General features: G+C 38.9%; 1 non-coding gene across 1 annotated transcript; it reads right to left on the bottom strand.

The window, feature by feature from the left end:
- Positions 1-1,288: 1,288 nt before the first annotated feature.
- TRNAL-CAA lies at positions 1,289-1,360 on the bottom strand. Its single transcript has one exon. It is a non-coding gene; the product is annotated as a tRNA-Leu (tRNA).
- Between the last annotated feature and the right edge of the window lie 22,091 nt (positions 1,361-23,451).

Genomic DNA, 23,451 nt, shown 5'->3' with positions numbered 1-23,451 from the left:
GTGCTAACTCTATTTTACAGGATATGTTTTGTATTTTGTTCTAACATATTTTGCAGGGAATGAAAAAGTACTAAAAGCCCGGATGATCAATGTCCGAGGTGCCCTCCATGGCGCTTGGAGGCGCCTCGGGTGCCTTGGCCGAAGCAGCGCAGGAAGCAGGCCGAGGGCACCCTCCATGGAGGCTGAGCGCACCCTGGATGTTGATGGAGGGCGCCCTCCATGGAGCTTGGAGGTGCCCTTAGGAGGATAAGCAGTGACGAAGTAGGGATTATCCATGCGCAGCTGGCCTGGGGATTGGAGGCGTCCTCAATGAGGTTGAGGGCGCACTCATCAGGCTATATATGCCTGGTTCGACCAGCAGCAAGAACAACAACTGAAAACACAATCTTTCTTTCTTGTGCTGCTCAAAGGACAATCCGATAAAGCTGCAACTCGACTCCGACAACTAGAAGCTTCAAGTTTACTAATTCTTTATTTGTTGGTATAAGTTTTTCATTTATATTATACTTCAAATTGTAACTTCCGAATTGATAGTGGTTGCCTGAAGTAAACGATCAATGAGCGTGGGCCTTGGAGTAGGAGTCGCCATAGGCTCCGAACCAAGTAAAACCCTTAGTGTTTGTGTTTGTGTTTAATTATTTCACTAAGTATTTAATTGAAGTTTTTCGAAACGAACATGAAAACCACGAACGCTATTCACCCCACCCCCTTTAGCACTTTCGATCCAACAGTAAGGATTTTTTTTTTCATTCTAGAATATTCATTTAATTGTAGGCAGCCGCTCAACCACTAAGTTACAATTTTGTAGCCAAGAAATCATGAAAAATTGATTACAAATCGCGACTATATTCTCGATCAATCACTTGACGATGATTCAAGACCAACTCGATAACTTGGCTGTGATTTTGATACTAACTCAAGTGTCTGATTGTGATTTTACTGCCTCAGCCACCTATTCAAATAATTATTAGTTAGAGAGACAAAAAAAAAATGGAGCATTTTGAGAAAATTAATGCATGATTTTTATAATTTGAAAAGTAAGATGCATTATTTAGATATTTGAAAAACTTAGTGCCAAGTTTAATATATTCGAAAATTAATTTTTCATTTGAATTAATTTTGTACTCCCAAGAAATTAACTTTATGAAAATTTACTTTGTAAAATAAAACGGTTATGAAAATCAATTCATAACACTTCTTTTCACAAGCTAACTCTAAACTTTCTTTAAATTTATCTACTATTTTAATTGTAAAAAAGTTCAAATTATTTTTAAATAAAAAGTAAAATTATCAGAGCCAAGTTTCGATCTTGGGACCTGTGGGTTTTGGGCCCACCACGCTTCCGCTGCGCCACTCTGATTGATATTAAAATATTAAATACAATAGGATTAAGTATGTATTAATAATAATGATACGGTATGTTATGAGTGAACCCAATGGGAGGTGGTGGTTAAGGTTAAGGTAGGTGAGGCGGCGGTCAAAATCAGGGTGAGATCATAATCCAGGTCAAAATATACGTAGATGGACGAGTCACTTTCACCGAAACTCAGCTCCTCACTCCTCAACGCTAAGGCATTTAGTATGGAGCCGGTTGAACTTAAGGGCCTCAGCCCTGCACACCTCAGTGCCAAGATACACAGGATAAATCTAGTCAGCTCCCACAATGGTAGGGCATACAAGCCCAACTCCCCGCTTCTACAATACAACTCTCAGCATATGGCCCAAGGGCTAGTCAGGTTGTAAGTATAGTTCCCTATCTCTCATCATTATGGCAACTATCAGCATATGGCCAGTCGACCCAAGGGCCAATCAGGTTTACAAGGCCTAGGTCCCTATCTCTCAGTATTAAGACAATTATCATCATATGATTGGTTGGTCAACCCAAGGGCTAGTCAGATTTACAGGGCATAGTTCCCTATTCCTCAGTTCCAGGACACTTAGTATATGGTCAGTCGGCCTAAAGTGTCAGACAAATATATGGGCCAATTTTTCTTATATGCTAACCTACCATCATACAGCAGGCCGATCGGATTGCCTCCAATAGACAATATTATCAGGGAGTCATAACAACCTAGCAGAAATAATAGTTACTTGTCAAAGAATGTTCCACTACTACAACATATATCTGCGATGGAACCTTCCTATGAGGATGACTATACATCTACCAGTACATGACATCTGAAATTCTCAGCCACCTCCTTTATTGCAAAGGTTATAAAAGACTGTTTATATACACGTAACAGAACATTTCTCAGAGGATAACTATGCATCTTCCAAATTGTACATCTTCCATTACCTAATATATTTTGGCATAAGATATTCCTTGTCACCTCATTATCGTGGAGGTTATGAGAGGCAGCATAAAAGGAGGGTCCTCTCTATTGGCCAGGTACGTTTTGCATTACGCGTGCGCACACATCTACTGTTTATCATCTTCTCCACTTTTCGCTCAGAGATGTGAATTTAGTGCAATGGAAGCGAACGAAGTTCGGGGGGATCGATTGACTAATAAAAAGGTTCGATTGACCGAATAATGAATTATCCAAATAGAAACTGAATCTTGACTAAAGTCATCCAGGTTCAAGAGGTTTAGTTGACTGATCAAAAGGATCAGTAGGATCAGTTGACCAATAAACTTCAAATCATGATAACTGATCCTAAACAGTCAGTTCGACTAAGAGAGCTATAAATAGAGTTGTGAACCTGGAGTTTCATATACACTCGCTTCTATTGTTTACTGCTTTCTATTTTTTCTATATTTAATTGTTGTAAGAGGCTACTTCGTCATATGGAGATTTTTAATAGAGCTTTTAAAGTCTTGGACTAACAACCACCTAGGTTGTAACTAAGTAAAAACCTCTTATTCTTTTTTATTTTATGTTATTTCTTTCTAATTAATGTGTATGTATCCTTGCTAAGTGAGAAGCAAGAGAATTAGTAAATTTAATTACAGGACAGTATTCACCCCCCCCCCCCCCTAAGCCAGTCTACACAAGACCTATAAATTCATCCCAGGTGGCTTGTAGCACTTTCTTCCTTTTCATCTTCTTCCACTTATCTTCCTTCTGATTTAGACATTTGTGTATGAAGTGTCCTTTCTTGTTGCATCCAAAGCATGTGATATTTATCTTTGCATCATTGGATGTCGACTTGATTATTTTTTGGATATCATTATTGGTGAAATTCTTTTTCTTTCTAGTGAACATTTTTCTTACTAGGTTCACTAGTTGTTCTTCATTTAATTCTGAATTAGATTTGTCTTCTGATTCGGGCTTGGTTTGGGTTCTTATTTTCTTCTCCTTTGTCGAACCTGCAAGAAACATTATACCCTTCTCGACCTGATTTGAGTTAGTCTATTCATGGAGTTCAAGTTTATAAAATAACTCATATAATTTTAATTTATTCAAATTCTTCAAAACTTTATAGGCATCTACTATAGATGCCCACGGTTCATTTTGAGGAAAAGAGTTTAAGGCTTACCTTATGGCGTCCCTATTTTCTAGTTGATGACCTATCAAATGAAGTCCATTTAGGATGTCTTTAATCCTTGCATGACAGGGAAAAGAAGAAAAGAAAAGGGAAAAAGAAAAGAAAAACTAAACTTTTCCTCATTTAAATTGGGTAGCCTAAACAGGTTTTCCCGTGGCCCAATAGTTGATCCGCTTAAACTCGTCATATGAGTTCCGAAAAATTCTTAGAAAATTTATGAAAATTCCTAAAATTTTTGTTAAAGCTATTCGTCCATTATCAAGGTGTCATATTTTACATTCTCCCCCACCAATAAAAATTTAGTCCCCAAATTTCGTTATTTACCATCAGCAAATATTAGCAAAAGCTAAACAATATAAATGCTGAGCAGAAGTTTAACCCATATACCTTAAGTAAAAAGATGGGGGTATCAAGCTCGGATCATATCCTCAAGTTCCCAGGTGGCCCCCTCGTCAAAATGATACTGCCATCCGACTTTAACCAGTTGGATAGTCTTGTTCTGTAGTTGACGCTCTTTGTGGTCCAGAATTCGTATTGGAACCTCCTCATAGGTAACATTAGGCTGAATGAGAATTGGTATATCTGACAGAACATGTGTTGGGTCGGTTACGTATCTCCTCAGCATGGACACATGGAATACATCATGAATGTCTGGTAGAGCCGGTGGTAGCGCCAGACGATAAGCTACCGTTCCAATCCTCTTCAAAATTGGAAAGGCCCAATGTATCATAGAGCTAGCATACCGCGGAGGCCAAATCCCTTCACCCATTTCGTGGTGAGACTCTCAAAAATACATAGTTGCTAGTAGAGAACTCCAGGGGTCTACGTCTCCGATCAGTATAACTCTTCTGGCGGTCCTGCGCCTCGGACATCCTTCATCTGATAGTGCGGACCAACTTTACCTCCTATTGAGCTCTCTGTGGTCCTAATAGCCGGGCCTCCCCAACCTCCTCCCAGAGGGTGGGTGTCTGACAAGGTCTGTCATATAATACTTCAAACAGTGTCATCTGGATTGCCGAATAATAGCTGTTGTTGTAGGCGAACTCTACCAATAGCAAGTGGTCTTCCCAGTTGCCTCCAATATCCATAACGTAAGACCTCAGTAAGTCCTCTAAAGTCTGGATGGTCTACTCTGACTGCCCATCTATCTGTGGATGGAAGGCTGTACTAAATCAGAGTTGTGTGCCTAAGGCCTGCTGCAGACTCTGCCAGAACCGGGACGTGAACCATGGGTCTCTATCCGATATAATACTCAATGGCACACAATGCAACCTTATGATCGCTCGACAATACAGCTCTGTCAATCGATCAAGTGAATCGGTCTTCTGAATCACTAAGAAGTGTGCAGATTTGGTTAATCGATCAACGATCACCCAAATCGCGTCATGGCCTCGTCGTGTCCTAGGCAATCCCACCACAAAATCCATAGTGATGTGCTCCCATTTCCACTCCAGAATCAGAATCATCTGAAGTAATCCGGCAGGTCTCTAGTGCTTAGCCTTCACCTACTGACATACTAGACATCTAGCTACAAACTCCGCAATGTCTTCCTTCATGCCATTCCACCAATAGGAACACTTCAAATCTCGATACATGCGTATTTCGCCTGGGTGGATCGCAAATCAAGAGCGATGATCCTCCTGAAGTAACTCCTCCCTGTCTGGGTGAGATGGGGGTACGCATAATCGACCTCGAAAATAAATAATGCCCTCATCATCTCGGGTGAACTTGGTCTGCTGCCCGGAAGTTATTTGGCTGTCAATGAACTGTAAGTGCTGATCACTGACCTGGGCCTCTCGGATCCTCATCCTGATCGACAACTGAGCAACCATGGTAACAAGAATACCTTGTTCTGTCTGTCCTTGCTCCTCAAGGCCCAATTTTTGGAGAAACCCTAAATCAAGTCCGTGCCTAAAACTCGGTGGTGAGCTAAAGCCCCTCTGAACTTCTGGTTAAGCCCATCGACAATCACATTAGCTTTCCCTATGTGGTAGCTAATGGTACTATCATAATCTTTCAGGAACTCCATCCATCTCCTCTGTCGGAGATGAGTTTCTTCTGGGTTAAAAGATATTTGAGACTCTTTTGATCCGTAAGAATCCCAAATGTAATACGCTACAGATGATGCCGCCAAATCTTCAAAGAAAAGATAATGACGGTTAACCCTAGATTATGTACAGGGTAGTTCTTCTCTTGCTCCTTCAACTGACGAGAAGCATAGGAGACTACCTTGCCGTGTTGCATCAAAATAGAGCTCAAACCTTGTAGAGAAGTGTCGGTATAGAGTATGAACTCGTCCTCTCTAGAGGCAAAACCAAAACTGTTGCCGACACTGATCTCTGATTCAGTTCTTGGAACCTGGTCTCGCTGGCTTCTGGTCACATGAACTTCACGCCCTTCCTGGTCAGGCGTGGCAGTGGCATAACGTGAGGAAAACCCTCAACGAACCTCCGGTAATAATTAACTCGACAAAGGAAGTTGCAAGTCTCCTGTATAGACTACGACAACTCCCAACTGATAACAACCTCTATCTCTTGTGGATCCATGGTATACCCCTATTGGTGACCATATGTCTCAATCATCTCACAGAAGATAATCAAAATACACACTATTAAATTTCACATATAAATGTTCTCGTCGAAACATCCTTAGAACCATGCGAAAATGGTGTACGTGATACACCTCGGACCGAGAATAGATCACCACGTCATCAATAAAGATATCGGATACTGATCCAATATCCTAGGGATACCCAAATCATCGAGTCCATGATAACATCTAGGGCACTATAAGCCTAAATGATAAAACCAAGTACTTATAATGTCTGTACATCAGACATCCTCAACCATTAGATCCCTGACAATAAACACCAAGGAATAGATCATCAAATGTGAGAGCAACGCCCCATCACAAGAAAAACAACATATGTGGGAGCAACGCTCTACCATAAGCAATCCTCAATATGTGGGAGCAATGCTCCACCACAAACGATCCATAATATGTGGGAGCAATGCTCCACCACAACAATCTATAATATGTGGGAGCTACGCTCCACTACAAACAATCCATAAGTGATCAAGACATCTAACTATCTAGCTAGAGATTGCACGAGATCGCTCTACCACAGGTCACTATGGGCAGCCAAGGCTATAACAACCTAGTAAACATATCAAATTCATTGTCAACTCTGTCAACATCGTAGTGGGCCACTCCCTAGTAGGAGAATTAGTTGACAAGGTATACAGCCAAAGACATAATGGTAGACACTTAACATAGGTAGAATCATCATGATACTACCAATAATACACCTGACTCACGTGCACACACAACATGCACGTGAGCACACACAACATAGGTATGATCAGCATGATACCTCCAACAATACATACCGAACATGTGTGCATATATCAGCATGGGTATAATCGACAATACTCCTCCAATAATACTCACCTAACATATATACGCATACACCAAGAGTATAATCAACGTAATACTTCCAATAAACATAATAGGCATGAGTGTACATATAGAACTGATATAATCAACAAGATACCTCGAATAGTACACCAGATCACATGTACACATACCACGACACATATTTAATTGACAAGATATCTCCATCATAACATCCAAATACATGTGCACATACCACTACCTAGATTCAATCGACAAGATACCTCCAATAAAACAATCAGATACGTACACCTAACCACATAGGTATAATCCTCAAGAAACCTACACCAATCATAACTGGACATGTATACAAACACTACCTGTAAATGGACAGTCTATCCTAGGACTCCTACAACATATACCAATCATGTGTACACACAACATAGATATGTATAATCAGCATATTAACCCAATCAACCAGACAAAACCCTATGCTACCTACTCTCATGGGTTAGTGGTATACCTCAAAAATCAAGCATAAGTATCAAGTAAAAATAATAATAATCATAGACACTCCAAGGTATGACAGCCTAATCATCCAGTAATAACCATGCTCTAAGTTCAAATGAACAAATAGAGGCCAAGAAAGAAATACTCGCCATGGTTCAACATTGCACGTCTATGTTGTACCACTACATAGACTATATCTAATGGTTCACTCAACCTCCTGACTAAGAGTCTACCTATCAAGAGTGTATTTCTATAACTCTCATAGTCGTGACTATAAATATCCTCTGTCAAATGTCGACAAAAGGTTAAATACTCTCTGATCTGACATATAGACCTCAAGACCTTGGTGAATGATCATGTGATCATGGCCTTAAGCTACTTGATAGAGACAATATTAATTGAGTCATCTAAATATTGTGTTGCAGTACTTCATGCTACGGTTGCTCTACCTGAGGTTCCGTAAACTGTAGAGGCGAGCAATGCACACAAGATCGAGAAACACTATAACTAAACAGCTAGTCAAAATATCTGTCAATTGACACTCTACCCTTCGTAGATCATCATATGATATTTCCACTTGGAATAGTGGATCCCATAGGTGTTAATAAACTAACCCCTTGGTAACAGTTATATCTCCTAAGCGTTAAGCAACTAGCTCTACACCTTCTTACATCAGTGGGGGTCACCTAGCCCAAATATACCTTCTAAGTTATTTAACCAAGTACATACAGTCTAAGATTAAAGCCCTTATGGAATAGGATACATCGATCCTCTATAGACTGACCAAGCCGACAATGACATATGGCTAATTCAGTTTTTTCCACGTCGATACAAGTCATGTACTCAAATGTGCTTACAATATCTAACTAAGCACGAGTAACAAAATAGAGTAAGTCGATCCCCTGCTGATCGAACCAACCAAAAATTAGATCGATCATCTACTTAACTAATCCAACAAGAATACATTAATCCTCCACAAAGCGACTAAGGTAAATCGATCCACGACTACCCAAGTCAACAAGTGTAAATTAGTCTTCTACTGACTGATCTAACAAGAGTAAATTAATTATCTACTGACGAAATTAACTAAGATAAATCGGTACTCTACTGGCTGAGTCAACAAGAATATGCAATTACTATCCACTACCCAGCTAATAATAGCAGAGACTAGTATGTGCCTCCAACTCCTAACCAACTAGTAGTAATAGAAGCTAAAACTAATGGTGATATGATATGAAAAATCACCTGAGACCGTAATCCTTGATCTCTATTAGGGTCGACGTACCATGATCAGTAGTTAACCCAATACATGTAATATATGTTATAACAACTAGACAGGTACTAGCAAAGAGTACTAACACATGACATAACTATCATAAACAACAATGCATATACTAATAGAAATGCATGATAATAATATACCAACATACCTCCTATAGCTTGGAGATGTCCTACCGCTGCCAGGTCCCAAAACTCGAAAAAATCACATCGAGAAAACCAAAACATGAAATATAAAATACAAGAAAATAGGTATCGTAAATCTGTAGCTCTGATACCAATAAATTGTCACGCCCCGAGGAGTCTCAGCCAGAGAAAAATCCGAAAGCATCCCCCCTGTACTAGTGACAATCTGAATCATTTCTACATCCACAGATATACATCAACCACACACGGCTGGAATATATACACAACCACGCAGTTTATATTTAGCCCACTCAGTTGTAACAACAAAAAAATACAACCATGCAATTATATATATATCTAACATCCCACTCTGCTGGATCATAATACCAAAAAAACACAACGGAAATGATAGAAAACCATTACAAACAAAAAACAAGACTACTAGCCGGCTAGGCTTACACAACACATCAAACAACACAAAATACCACATAACAACACTCCAGAACCAAAACCTAGATTTACATTGCTAAGTAAACCAAAAAAACATAGACCAAATAAAGTACAAATGAAAACCAGAAACAGGTCTTTGGATGTGACGTGGGAACTGACAGACAAGATACTTCAAGCGACTCCAAAAATCTTCCTACTACCTGAAATAGAAATAGCTCAACGGTGTGAGTTCAAAGAACTCAGCGAATATCAAGCTGACATGCCTAGTATGATATAACTATCAATAATAATCATGGAGTACAGTCTTCTGATCAATAATAAGAAAGCAAACTGAAATGATAACAAAAGAAGAACTGTACTCACCAAGACCTTCTATCCAGATGTAAGGGTCGTCAGACCATATATATGTCTCCTGTATGCATGTCAATCATATGCAATCGCCAAAATGCAGCAAACAAAGTGTAGTAATCACAAATAATAAATGCAATCAATGCATATGATGCAAAAATGACATGTGTCACCCCTGACGCCAGTCAACCATCTCACACGTGATAGTGAGACCGAGTGGGTAGGTATGACAATTGTGCACTCTGTCATCACTACTCCTGAGTGACCGAGTGGACAGGATGTTGTCATAGTATATCTATCCTCCTATCTTAAACAGAGTGTGGGAGCGCAAATACTCTCATCTCCCTAAGACAGTTCAGAGGAGGGATCCCTGCCGACTACCACGCTGCGTCACCACTACCCATGAGTGGACCACCGGAGTCTAACAGAGCAAAATTGCCACACACCCTGCTTGATATACCACTTACCCATGAGTGGTTGTGTGTGCAGATCATGCAATTGGCGATGTGCTCAACAATAATGGAGCCGACAATCGCACAGTATGCAATCATGCAAGATGGTGCATGACACTAAGCATGTAAATTCTAACCATAATCACCTCCACATAATATATACCAAACAGGAAAATAAATCATACTACGGCCTATGTATCACAGATCTAAGTACACATGCCAGATAATAAAGTCCAAAAAACTAGTCCTATACTCAGTGAAGCCTAATATGTCATTTCCTCTAGGAACTAAGGTACACATGGTAATAATCAAGAGAAGAGATATAAACATGGATACATAACAAGCAACAAACAGAACATACTATAGGTATCAAATAGTGACATACTAAGGGAAAATCTAAGCATGATCGTTGCTACTAGCTATAAATTACTATGCTTATCAAAGTGACAATATCATAAAAGATAAGTCAAGAGATATCCGCTTCAAAAAGAAGATCGTATTGGAAATAAATCCCACGTCGAGACGCTGTCTCGAATCAAAGTCCTGTAATAATAAGCATATAATTTTAGCTAATTCCATGTACACCAATTAACTAAATCCAAATTCCTATTAACCCAAATCCATCATTTAATATCGGTTAGCTCGATAAGTCGGATCTAACTTGAAACATAGATTAAATTCAACATTTAATCTCAATCGTTTCTGAACAACCTCTTGAACCAATTATCCCTAATCTTCCTAGCTTAATTCAGATCAAGCTAAAATAGGAATCCAATTCAACAACTCACCCAAATTAGCCCTTCTCTATTGGATCACAACTGGTGAAACTACTGCTGGAAACTAAAGTCAGAAGCCAAGATGAAGTTGCTACTATTAATCATTCCCGATCAACACTTGTTAGCTGGAATTCAAAAGGATTGTAGTTCTACAAATCAGTTCTATAACCAATGAAATTCATGTGAGTACCATGGTCGGCAATCACACAGAAATAGGACTAGAGATGGAGATGCTCACCTTGCTAGCTGTTTTCTTTCTTCCGAAGCAAGTTGCTGCCAGAAACGAAGATGGAGTTGCTGCTTAAGCTTGTGCCAACAACTTTATCTTTGTCGGAGAACTAATAGAAATCGGCTGTTGATATACGTGAAGAACGAACCGGCGATAGATGGCACGACGAGGATAGCACTGCACAAAGGTGATGCGATCGGAAGAGGGCAGTGGATCCAAAACTAGGGCACGACGTCAACAGGGACGGTGGCGCACAGGAATCAAATATAGGGTTTGGCTGGCCGATCATGGACCTCGACATCATGGTCGGCGGCGCTTGGGCAGAGACAGAAGAGGAGAGGTTCGACGTCGTGGCTCGGGAGAGAAGAGGAGAAGACGACCGGTGGTGAAAAGAGAAAGGGGCGCCAGTTGGGGAAGATGATCGGGTTGGGGGAGATGGCATCGCGAAGAGGAAGAGAGGAGAAGAGGGATCGACGTTGGGTGAGGGCTAGGGCACACGACGGGGAAAAGAAGAAAAGAAAAGGAAAAAGAAAAGAAAAAATAAACTTTTCCTCATTTAAATGGGGTAGCCTAAACAGGCTTTCCCGTGGCCCAATAGTTGATCCCCTTAAACTTGTCATACGAACTCCAAAAAATCCTAGAAAATTTTTAAAAATTTCTAAAATTTTTGTTAAAGCTATTCGTCCATTATCAAGGTGTCGTATTTTGCATTACTAATGTATATGCATGAGCCTAACACAAACAATTATGTCCTCAAAATACTTGTCAATCAATCTCATCAAAAGAATACTAATCATCTAGTCATAAATCTCATCTAACTCCCTTGCATCATCATGAATACCATAAACCAACATATTCGAAATCAAGTAGTCATGGGGTTGGTCCAATGGAGATAATCCAATGGAATACTCTATCACTTTTTTGGGGTAAGATATCTATCTCATATATATAAATAGGTATAGTCTCGCTAATATATATGCACTTATATAGTATACAACTATACTATAATGTCGCTAACATAGGGTTACAAGCCTAAGTGCATCATGATATGGTGTAAATGTCCGATCATAAGTCTGTACTATACTACAGTAATACTCATACAATACATGCATGAAAACAAAGAAGACTACATAGATATCAAATGGGCTAAACATAAGGGCAAGCAAAATAAGTATCAATCTCAGGGATCGATCAAGTGTAGAGTCAAGGTAAGTAAATAAGTACTACCAAATCAATAAAATAAATCATTCACTAAGGTCAAAGATCTAAAAAAACAAGTCAAAAAGTATCCGCCTCAAATATAAGTTGTCCTGAACTATCTTCATGTTGGGACGTATCTCAAATCAGTATCCTACAGGAACATATACAATTTAGCTACGTTCATATGAATTAAATATCTAAATTAAAATCTCAAAACTATTTAGAGTGACTCTAGTCATACACGATCTTCAAATAACTTTAATTAATGATTAGCTTCCATTAATCATATTTATGGATCAAATTAGGGCTAACCCTATTATCCACCTGAGTTAACCCATCTTGTTGATTAAGCATCAATCTTTAATCCACCTTTCAATGATCAGGATTTAACTAAGCTAAATCTATTTACATATCAATATTAACCACCTATTAATTAACTTAGTGATTCAACTGAACTCATCATAAATGAAACAGACTTAGGGAGGGAGATTCGTTCTCCCAAAATTTCCAACCTAAAAATCAATTAATCTCATCCATAATCAATCACTAACATATTCATTCTCAATATAATCAGAGAACATCCCATGAATTTGTATGAACAGACTTAGGGAGAGAGATTCGTTACCTATAGCCTCTTCTTCGTCTCTGATAGCCTAGTCGAAGAAATAATGCCGACAGAGGAATTGTGTTGACGGTTGCTGCAAGGGCGACTGATAATGGCATCGGGACCTACTCATGATGTGTTAGGGACAACTGTGGCTAGTAACAAGGGCAAGCAATGTTAGCATCTGTGAAGTGCCACATGTGATAGCTGTTGGTACAAGTTGCACTAACGGTCTAACTCAGATTTTAATGATTGATAAAGTAAGTTAAGTTAGGTTTGTTATGATCTAACAATGTAACTAAGTGTGCAGGAGAAGTCCAGATAGGTCAACGAGTTGATCGGATATCTGGCAAGAAATCCAACTAGGTCGACGGGCTGACCAGATAGCTGGTACGAAGTCCACATAGGTCGACGGGTTGATCGGATATTTGACACGAAGTTTAGCTAGGTCAACGGACCAACTGGATAGCTAGCACAAAGTCCAGATGGGTCGACGAGCTGAACACATGTCTGACAAAGAGGTAAGTTAAGGTAAGTCACTAGAGGGGGGTGACTTAGTGAGGGTGTGTTTCTCGTTTGAGAGAACAGTAGGCGTTAATCCAACTTAGATCCATTTTAGAAATCTAAGTTGAGATCTTGACTAGATTCTGGTCTCGAGGAGACAGAATCTAATTATTACTCTACTTGTTGTTGTGCTAACTTTGTTTTACAAGGTAGTATAATTTTTATTTGCCTCGGACTAACATTTTCTTACAGGAAAACAATTAACTAGAAAAGGGGGTCGGGCACCCAGAAGGGATCAAAGTGCTTGGAGTAGTACGGGCTCCTGGAACTGGTCCGGGCACCCGGAATGGCCGAAGCTTTTCTTGTCGCCAGCTTGGAGCACGCTGATGGGTTGGATGACGTCACGGTCTAGGCGCGCAGAAGGGCTCTAGGCGCCCGGAACTTCCTATATAAGCAGCTTTCCACCAGGAGAAAAAAAACAACATTCTTTTGTGACCGCTTTCTTGCGCGGTGCTCCAAAGACATTCCTGCGACTCCACGACGCAACTCCGACAGCCGAGTGACACTGCTCCGACGAACGAGTAACACAACTCCTACGATAGAGTGGCATGACTCCAATAACTGAAAGCACAACCTTCTAGATCTCTGAGAAGTTGTTGGTATATGTTTATTTCTGCACTTAAATTATAGATTTTTTGTATTTCTCTTGTAAATATTTGTGAATTGTTAGTGGATTTCTCAACGAAAGCACTCGACGAGTGCAGACCTTAGAGTAGGAGTCTATGAAGGCTCCGAACCAAGTAAAACTTGGTTTGTTAGCGTTGTTTTCATTTTTCTCTTCCACTGTGCACTTTAATTTTGTCTCTATTTTTGACGATTGCTATTCCCCCCCCCCCCCCAATTCTTCATGATCCAACAAGTGGTATCAGAGCAGGTACTGCTCTGATTTAATGCAACCACCAATCAGGCAAAGGGGGTGAAAATTTTTGTTTTCTCATTTTTTGGTTTTTCGACATAATCCAAATTGGTACCGTTACCTCTTTGGAAACATTTTCTCGTAGCAAACTAATCTGAATTGGTACAATATCAATTAAGTTTTAATATTTTTATTTTTATCCAATACTACTAATCCAAGACCAAAACTCTTGGGACCATCTCTGTTTCTCTTTATTGTGTGCAAGAGCAATGGCCCAAAACAAGTGATACAACACTGTCTGTCCTCTCCTCTTCAACAGTTACGACTTTCCATACTGAAAGAAGCGAATGGAGGTCTATCTGAAGGCCATCTTCGACCAGAGGTTCAGCGTCACCAGAGGCTACAAGGCTCCCGTCGACAACTCCGGAAATCCAATAGACCTGGAACATTGGAATCCAGAAATGAAGAAGAAAGCCCAGACCTACTTCAAATCTCTCAACACACTACAATGCGGGCTAACGAAGGAAGAACTGAACCGCGTAGGCTCACACAAAAATATGAAAGAAATGTGAGACAAGCTCATCGAATTGCACAAGGGAACCAGCAACGCGCAGGTAACCAAAAGAGACCTCTACTTGAATAAATTATTTAATATAAAAATGCAGGATGTAGAATCCGCGAGTCAACTCCACGTGAGGATAAAGGACATCCTCAATGGGCTCCACACCATCGACCACCAAATGGAGAACTGTGACTTGATAAGGTATGCCCTAAATGCATTTCCTCGAAATGCACTGTGGGCATCCATCGTGGATGCTTACAAGATTTCGAAGAATCTTTCTAAATTAAAACTTGATGAATTATTTTGTGAACTTGAACTTAAAATAGGCCGAGAAAGGTATTGTCCCTTTTGCAGGTTCCTCAAAGGGAAAGTCAAGAACCAAACTTTAACTTGAAGATGAGTCTGACCAAGACTCAGAAGATGAAGAATACCTGGTGAACTTGGTAAGAAAAATGTTCACTAGGAGAAAAAAGAACTTTAGCAGAAATGACCTGCAGAAGATCAACTCCACCACCGACCCTAACAACAAAATTATCACCTGCTTCGGATGTAACAAAAAGGTTCACTACAAGAACGAGTACCCAAAGCTGAAGAACGATAAATCCAAGACAACCAAGAAGAAAGAACTCAAGGCAACGTGGGACAAATCGTCTTTAGATGAATCAGATGCCGAAGATCAGAAGCACTGAAGCTACTCATGCTGATGGCTCGCGAATCATAATCGGAAGACGAATCGGAAGACGGGCCCGAACCCGAATCGAGCCATGAGTCCGTACTCATTTTTGAAGGTTCCGATGAGGTATACCTTAATCTAAGTAATTTTTTTTTCAAAATTATTGCATTCTTAAATAAGAAACAACCGAAAATGAAAATCAAAATAAAATGCTCCTTGAGGAAAATCAACACCTCAAAGAACAAATAGGAAATTCTAATCCAAATCAAGTTGTAAAACTTGAAGAGAAAAACTCAACATTAAAAATTGAAATTAACAAACTTAAAGAACTGTTAGAAAATTTTACAACTAGATCCAAAAACTTGGATCTAATCCTTAAAAATCAAAAGTCTGTATACAATAAATCTGGGCTTGGATACAAGCCCAGTTCAATAAATACATCATTTATATCGCTAGTAACTCAAAATAAAATATAAACTAAAGCTTGAGTTCCAAAAGCGTGCCTAACCACACAAGTAGCTATATACCCAAAAATAAAATATATTATGTAAAATCAAATAACCCAAATCTAAATCCAAAACCTAAAACTAAATCAAGTAAACCAAAGTTAAACCATAGAAAGAACTACAGAACCAATTCAAACCTAAACTATCATCAAGTCTATTATAATTACAAAAGTAACTAGCATAAACCCAAAATCAAAACTTAAAAAATCCAGATCAATAATTTAAGGGGAGGCTCCAAACTAGTTGGCACCTCCAAAAATAACCTACCCGACAAGGTAATTAAGATTAGCTTGAAAAGGGACAAAAAGTTTAACTTGACCTACGGTACTAGTAAAGTTTTGGATGATAGTAGGTTATGGAAGTTCTGCCTATGCATGTCTAGGAAGATATGACTTCGACCTAGTACATTTGACTTAGTGGAACTAACTAAAACTATCCCTTACAGATCCTAACTAGTTAGACCAAGGTTTTGCACTAAGTTTACTGAATAAGACTATTTAGAAAATCTCGAAGGTATGATTACTCTAATGATGTCCATGTGACTCACCATAACCCAAAAGTTTATCCAAAGAATACCTATTTGTTGAGCTCAAAGCTAAACTTGAATCTAACACAAAGTTAAATCAAACCCTGAAATTGAACTTAACTCATCTCACAAAAATTATAGGATTATCTGATTGAAAACATAGATCATGTGAGATAACTAACAATTAAAATTAATTTAAATCAAAATTAAAATAAAATAAAATAAAATTAAATTAAATTAAATTAAATTAAATTAAAATGAAATGAAATGAAATTAAATTAAAATCAGAATTAAATTAAAACTAAAAATTAAATTAAACTTAAAAATTAAAAATTAAATTAAACTTAAAAATTAAAAATTAAATTAAACTTAAAAATTAAAAATTAAATTAAACTTAAATTAAAAATTAAATTAAACATAAAAATAAATTTAAATTAAACTTAAAAATTAAAAATTAAAAATTAAACTAAACTTAAAAATAAAAAAAATTAAACTAAACTTAAAATTAAACTAAATTAAAATTAAAAATTAAAAATTAAACTAGACTTAAAATTTTTAAAAATAAACTAAATTAAAAATAAAAAATAAACTAAATTAAAAATAAAAAATAAAAATTAAAAAAATTAAACTAAAATAAAAAATAAAAAAAAATAAACTAAATTAAAAATTAAACTAAACTTAAAATTAAATATTAAATTAAACTTAAAATTAAAAGTTAAAAATTAAATTAAGCCTAAAAACAAAATTAATTAAATTAAGCTCAAAACTTAAAACAAACCATGGACAGACACCCCTGGTATTCAACTCCAGGCTCTCGAAACATGCTCCGAGCGCCTCGCACCGCCACCCTGCTCCAGGCGCTCGGACCTTATCCGGGCGCTCGGATCGCCCTATAAAAGGGGTGTCAGGGGTGCCCCAGAGACTTGCACCTCCACCTTTCTCTTTTGCAAATGCCTTCACCGAGCTTTAACGTAAAATGAATAAAACTTTAAATTTTCTCTTCCTCCTCTAGTTATTACGCCGCTGCAGAATAACCAAGGTCGCTCATTCTATTATTTTCATTAAAAATGTCTTTTATCATTTTTTTTGCTTAGTTTATTTTTGTTTGATAAATTAGGAAACATTCTAAACTTGGTGCTAGGCCTTCTACTACTAATACTGACCCTAGGTTTCCTATTAAGGAACTTAGGATTAGGTTTGCTACTACTATCTACATGCCTAAATGGACTAGGTGCTTAGATAGATAGTTTTGTATGCATTCATGCATTCCTGCTGTAGAGGTCATTGACTATTACAGCTTGCAATGTCTGGTTTATTGTACCAGTTCAATTAACATAAGTTTATGTGTTGAACTGTACAATAACCTAGTTAGAATAGATGACCTTATATACATCAGTAGGGTAGCTAGTACTGATATCATGCTATCCCCTATTGTCATCCGCACCTTTCTAGGTTTATGTCCATCTGCATGCACTTTTCAATGCTATCATCTTAGGAATCCACCATTTGGTGATCCTTACTCACACATTACACTTGATACGATCTACTCGTATTTTTTTGGGAGAGCAAGTACCCACACTTACTCTATTTAGGTTAGTCTCCCTTAGATTTCAAGACTATGCCCTTTATAGGGTCTTAGTCTCTTGCATTTTACCATTGACCACTTGCGACATTGCGATGATGCGTCCCTTTCACTCATTATTACTGTATACCCTCTGTCATAGATTAGATATAGATACTAGTTTACATATTTTTCATGCCATTATTTACTCAGCTTGACTCATTATTAGCAGACAGGTTCACATGCCCTACTGCCACATCTTGACCGCATACATTTCCTCTTTAGGTATTGATGTCACCAAAGGTGATGTCAGAGTCCTGACTGAGTTTGACATGGTAGGATCTAGGAACTTTTATTTAGGTGGTATTCATACAAATGATGAGGGTGTCTTGTCCTAACGGAGGGGGGCCCAACACCAGCTTGACTCGGACATCGAGCCACAGCCAGATGCCGAGGAGGAGGAGGCAGGGGTGGATAAGTTCATGGTTGCGCTTTTTGGCGATCCCCCTGCAGCACATCCCGCCCCTCGCACTCTAGTCGATCGAGTTACCGACCTTGAGTTAGCTGTGACTAGCCTTCGACAGGATGTCATCAATCTTCAACAGGATATGTGGCAGGAGATTTCTGATCTTGGATGGGACATGTGGCAGGATGTCTCCGATCTTCGACGGGACCTATCTAGCTTTCGCGAGGATGATCAGACTCGTCACACTGAGTTGATAGAGATGTTGTGCTCTCTAGGTTCTATACCACCCTCCTCATCATCATAGTATATTAGGTTACTATTATCTACTTGTATTTGCCTTGATTATTGTACATTTTTGACTTACTATTTACAGTCAGTTTTTCACAGTTACAATTAGGAATGTACTTAATAGATTAGAACTCTTAATTTCAAAATTACTTTCAGTTTTTTAAAATTCTAAGGTAAAATTCGTTATTTATTTTTGTTTCTAAAAACCTCCCACATTTTAGAATTTTCAAAATTACTTTTAGCCTTAGTCTAAATCAAATCATTAGAAAGCATGCTCCTATAGATCTAGGACTTGAGCATCTCACCAGCACACTAGGGCTACCTTGTTTATGTATTACTAAATTTAGAAAGGGGTGTGATGCATAAGCAAATTGCCTGCACATAAGATGCTAATATTAGTGTATCAATACAAGTATAGGCGTTAAAAACCAAACTAACAGTAATCAGGTTAGGATTTTCAGCTTAGTCAAACCTAGCTTGTCACGCCCCAGAGGAGTCCCCGCTAGACGAAAATCTAACAGCATCTCCCCTGTACGGGTGACAATCTGAATCATTACTACATACAAAATATACATTAGCCACACTCGGCTGGAACATATATATATAATATAAACAACATAATCACACAGTTAATATACGCAGCCTACCCGGCTAGACATAAATGAATAAAGCATATAACATAATACAACAGCTCACACAGCTGGATATAAGCACAACCACGCAATTAATAACAACTCACTCGGCTGGAACGTAAACACACAGCAGCGGAAAACATAAAACGATACAAACGTAAAACCAACAATGACACTAACAAAAGTATCTGCAATCACCAGACTTTACTCCAAAATTCACATCGACTTATTGGAAAGCGAAATACACAAAATCAACATACCACCCAAACAATAACAAAACCAAACAGAAAACTACGCTCGAGTGTGACGTGGGACTGGCAGTCGGGACTCTCCAAGCATCTATGAATCATCTACTGCTACATGGCGAAAGAAAATCATTTATGGCGTGGTGAGTATTGGAACTCAGCGGGTAAGGAAAGATAGTGCATGAACCTAACATATAAATATATAATAAGCCAACAGTATACAGTCTCATAAAGGGAATAGCAGATACTAAAATAGAATCGTAGATATATGATCATACCTGAAACCATATCCTAGGCTAGGTAATAGAAGGTCAGAAGTAGTACTAACCTGCTACAATACTGCTCATAACTACAGAGGTAATAAGTGAGATATATCCATTTTACCAATAAACAAACCAGAGTCTAAATCCCTACAACAGGTGTATATCTCAACATAAATAAGAAACAACCACATAAACTAGTGCCAGCGGCAGAAACAAGCAACATCAGCATAAGCTAGTAACAACAGCAAAAGTAGAAACAACAACACCAGCAGAAATAATAATAACAGCGTATGTGGAGATGGTCACCCCGCCCACCTCTCTACACCATGACCCCTGTATGGTCGAGAGGTCGGATCGATGACAATTGTACCACCCAAAGGCCGCCACTCCTCTTGAGTGACCGGATGGACAGGTGCTAAGTAGCTATCTAGCTACCAAGCGAAGGGGATCCCTGCTGCTCACAACTCCAGCTACCACTACGCATGAGTGCCCGAGTGCGGCACGACAGGACAAGCGGCATCTCCTCCAGCTACCACTACCCATGAGTGGCCGAGTGTGCGGCGCGGCCTGACAGCTCACTCCCCCACAAGGATGAAGTGGTCGCCTGCATGTATGCAATGACATGATGCATACAATGCAGCAGTCATCATATAAACATAAACAAAAATCAGGTATAAGATATGCTACATGAAACTAGCATGCTCATTACGGTACACAAGTAAACAATAAACAAAACATACAAGGTTGGTATATAGTATCTGCTAAATATCATTGATGGCAACAAGAGACTTTACGGATATAAAAACGAATGTCTCGAAGGTTTTGAGTGGAAGTATCTAGCACAGGAAAAATTACGAATGGAGTCAGGGTAAAGCAGTCCTTATTAAAAATAGCTCATGCACTAAGTTCAAGTAACTAAAGAATCAAGATAAGAAGTACCCGCCTTAAATGTAGATCATATCAGAATAAATCCCTCGTGGTGATGTCGTCTCGAATCACAAACCCAAATCCAATTGCACCGTCGTCCATCCGTAACCGAAGAAGCTTGCTCCCGAAAGTTTGGTAGCCGGAACTAGGTAGAGTTGCTAATCTCCAAATCAGGTACCCTATAACACCACCATCCCCTCCACAATTGAGCATTAGATCAAATTACTGTTGCATAACCTCTAAACCCACAGCCTACCCTAACCGGCCCCTTCTTCTCCAATCGGATCTCTAGCAGTAGATGCACCAAAGAAGATCAGCAACCATGTGGCGCTGGCACTGTGGTTTGGGGCGAGAAGGAAAGCTAGGCCACGACGACTGCGGCTAGGGCACGGCAAGAACGACAATGCTACGGCTCCGACATCGGCCCAAAGTAGTTGATTGTGACCCCTCGCTCGTGGCCGATGAGAACTCAGAGAGAGGAAGGAGCAGCTTGGCTAAGGGTGGCGTTGGGGTGCGTTCGTGCGGAGATGAGGAGGCGGAGGGCAAGCGGCTGTGGTGCTCGACGGCTAGCGCTTGCGTGAGGAGGAGATCGAGCGACATGTGGCTTGGGGAGGTAGAGGTCCGACGATGGGGCGGCCAGAACCGAGAGAGAAGGGGAAAGTCGGCGGTGTCGCGGGGTAGGGGCTTGGGAAGGGGAGTTCGGCGAGGGAAATTAGGGAGGAGAAAGGAGAAGTTAGGTTTATATAATTAAACCTAGGGTTTAATAAACTAACTTTAGGTTAATTTAATTAATCAACTTCCAATTTAATTGGGATTCCAAACAGATCTCCTCCGAGCCCAATATCTCTATCCCTTGTAATTATATCATACGAGCTCCAATTAAATCCAGAAGACTTCTAAAATTTTCTAAAAATTTCGTTAAGGTTATTCGTCCATTAAACCTTATTATTTAATTATTATTTCAGTACCGTTTTATAAATTCTCCGCCACTAATAAAAATTTGGTCCCCAAATTTACTACTCAACCCAAGAATCCTCATCTAAGAGTAACAACCAAATAGCATACTCATATACTAACCCATCCTAGTATTAGATCAAATCCTTAACCGCAAAGGATGCTTCTGTGGGTTATGAGCTCATCTTGCTTCCGCTACTTCCACTATTATCTAGCCAACTGGGGATAAATCAACTACTTCCAAAAATCATAACATACACTATCAATATCTAGCACCAAATAATAGACCATCACATTAAATATCTACCTGTAACAAGAATAAACCTTCAGAATATGAAAAGATACATGTCTTGAATTATGCTTCTGCAATAATTCAATATAGAGAAAACAGAAATTAAACTACACAATGGTTCCATCGCTAGCATAGAATACAAGATTAGATGAAAGGGTAGAATGCACTGAACAATTAAAATTTATAATCTGCTAGGCAATTGTATACCTATAAAAGGCAACTATTGTTGGTGCAAATGAGTTTTCATGTTGCAATAAATATTTGAGTTAGATCATATGATGCTTACTAATAGGATGTGCCCCAACATGGAGGTTAAGAGTGGCCACATGTCTAGAAAGTGAACAGGACTTTTATAATAAGAGGAAGGTCCAGAAGCAAGAATTCTTAGCAAAGTTCAAGAGAAAGATATTTTATGAATTCTCTTAGTAGATTACATTTGTGCAGAGTTGAGTGTAAGTGCATATATAATGGTGGGCTAATCATGGAGATTAAACTCAAGACTAAGAATTGGATTGTGTCAACAAGTCAATTATCTCCAGATAAATGAAAAGTGAACAAAATATTGATATAACAAACAAGAAGGAGCTAACATCGGGACTCATAATCTTAAGGAATCTATCCCCAAGCCTTTCACTTTTCATCAATAGACCACAAAAAACTACTCACTCATCTGAATACCACATAGAATCCCTAACTAAAATAAGCTAGTCGAACTATAGCAAGTAGACAATAAACCAACCCAATTAGTAAAAACAGCTTCAGAAAAAAAACATTCAACCTACACCAATCCACTAAGACAACTGTGGAATCGCACGGACCTAAACTATGACACCCAACCCGTCACACATGGTATAAATAACTAGCTCAGTACTAATAAATAGGTACAATGTCAGTATACAAACAAACCTTCTATAGCTTCCAGATGTCCTGTCGCTGCCTGGTCCCAAAATCGGAAAAGACACATCGAGAAATCAAATCAAGAAAGGAAAAACCGAAACACCGAAATAGGCATCGTAAAACTTGGCTCTGATACCATTAAATTGTCACGCCCCAGAGGAGTCCTCGCCAGACGAAAATCCGACAGCATCTCCCCTGTACGGGTGACAATCTGAATCATTACTACATACAAAATATACATCAGCCACACTCGGCTGGAACATATATATAAAATAGAAACAACATAACCACGCAGTTAATATACGCAGCCTACCCGGCTGGACATAAATGAATAAAACATATAACATAATACAACAATCCACACGGCTGGATATAAGCACAACC

This window comes from Zingiber officinale, chromosome 6A, assembly GCF_018446385.1.
Source record: "Zingiber officinale cultivar Zhangliang chromosome 6A, Zo_v1.1, whole genome shotgun sequence".
In the NCBI taxonomy this organism is placed as follows: domain Eukaryota; kingdom Viridiplantae; phylum Streptophyta; class Magnoliopsida; order Zingiberales; family Zingiberaceae; genus Zingiber; species Zingiber officinale.
Note: the sequence above shows the minus strand (reverse complement) of the source record. Positions and strands in the feature narration are given on the sequence as shown.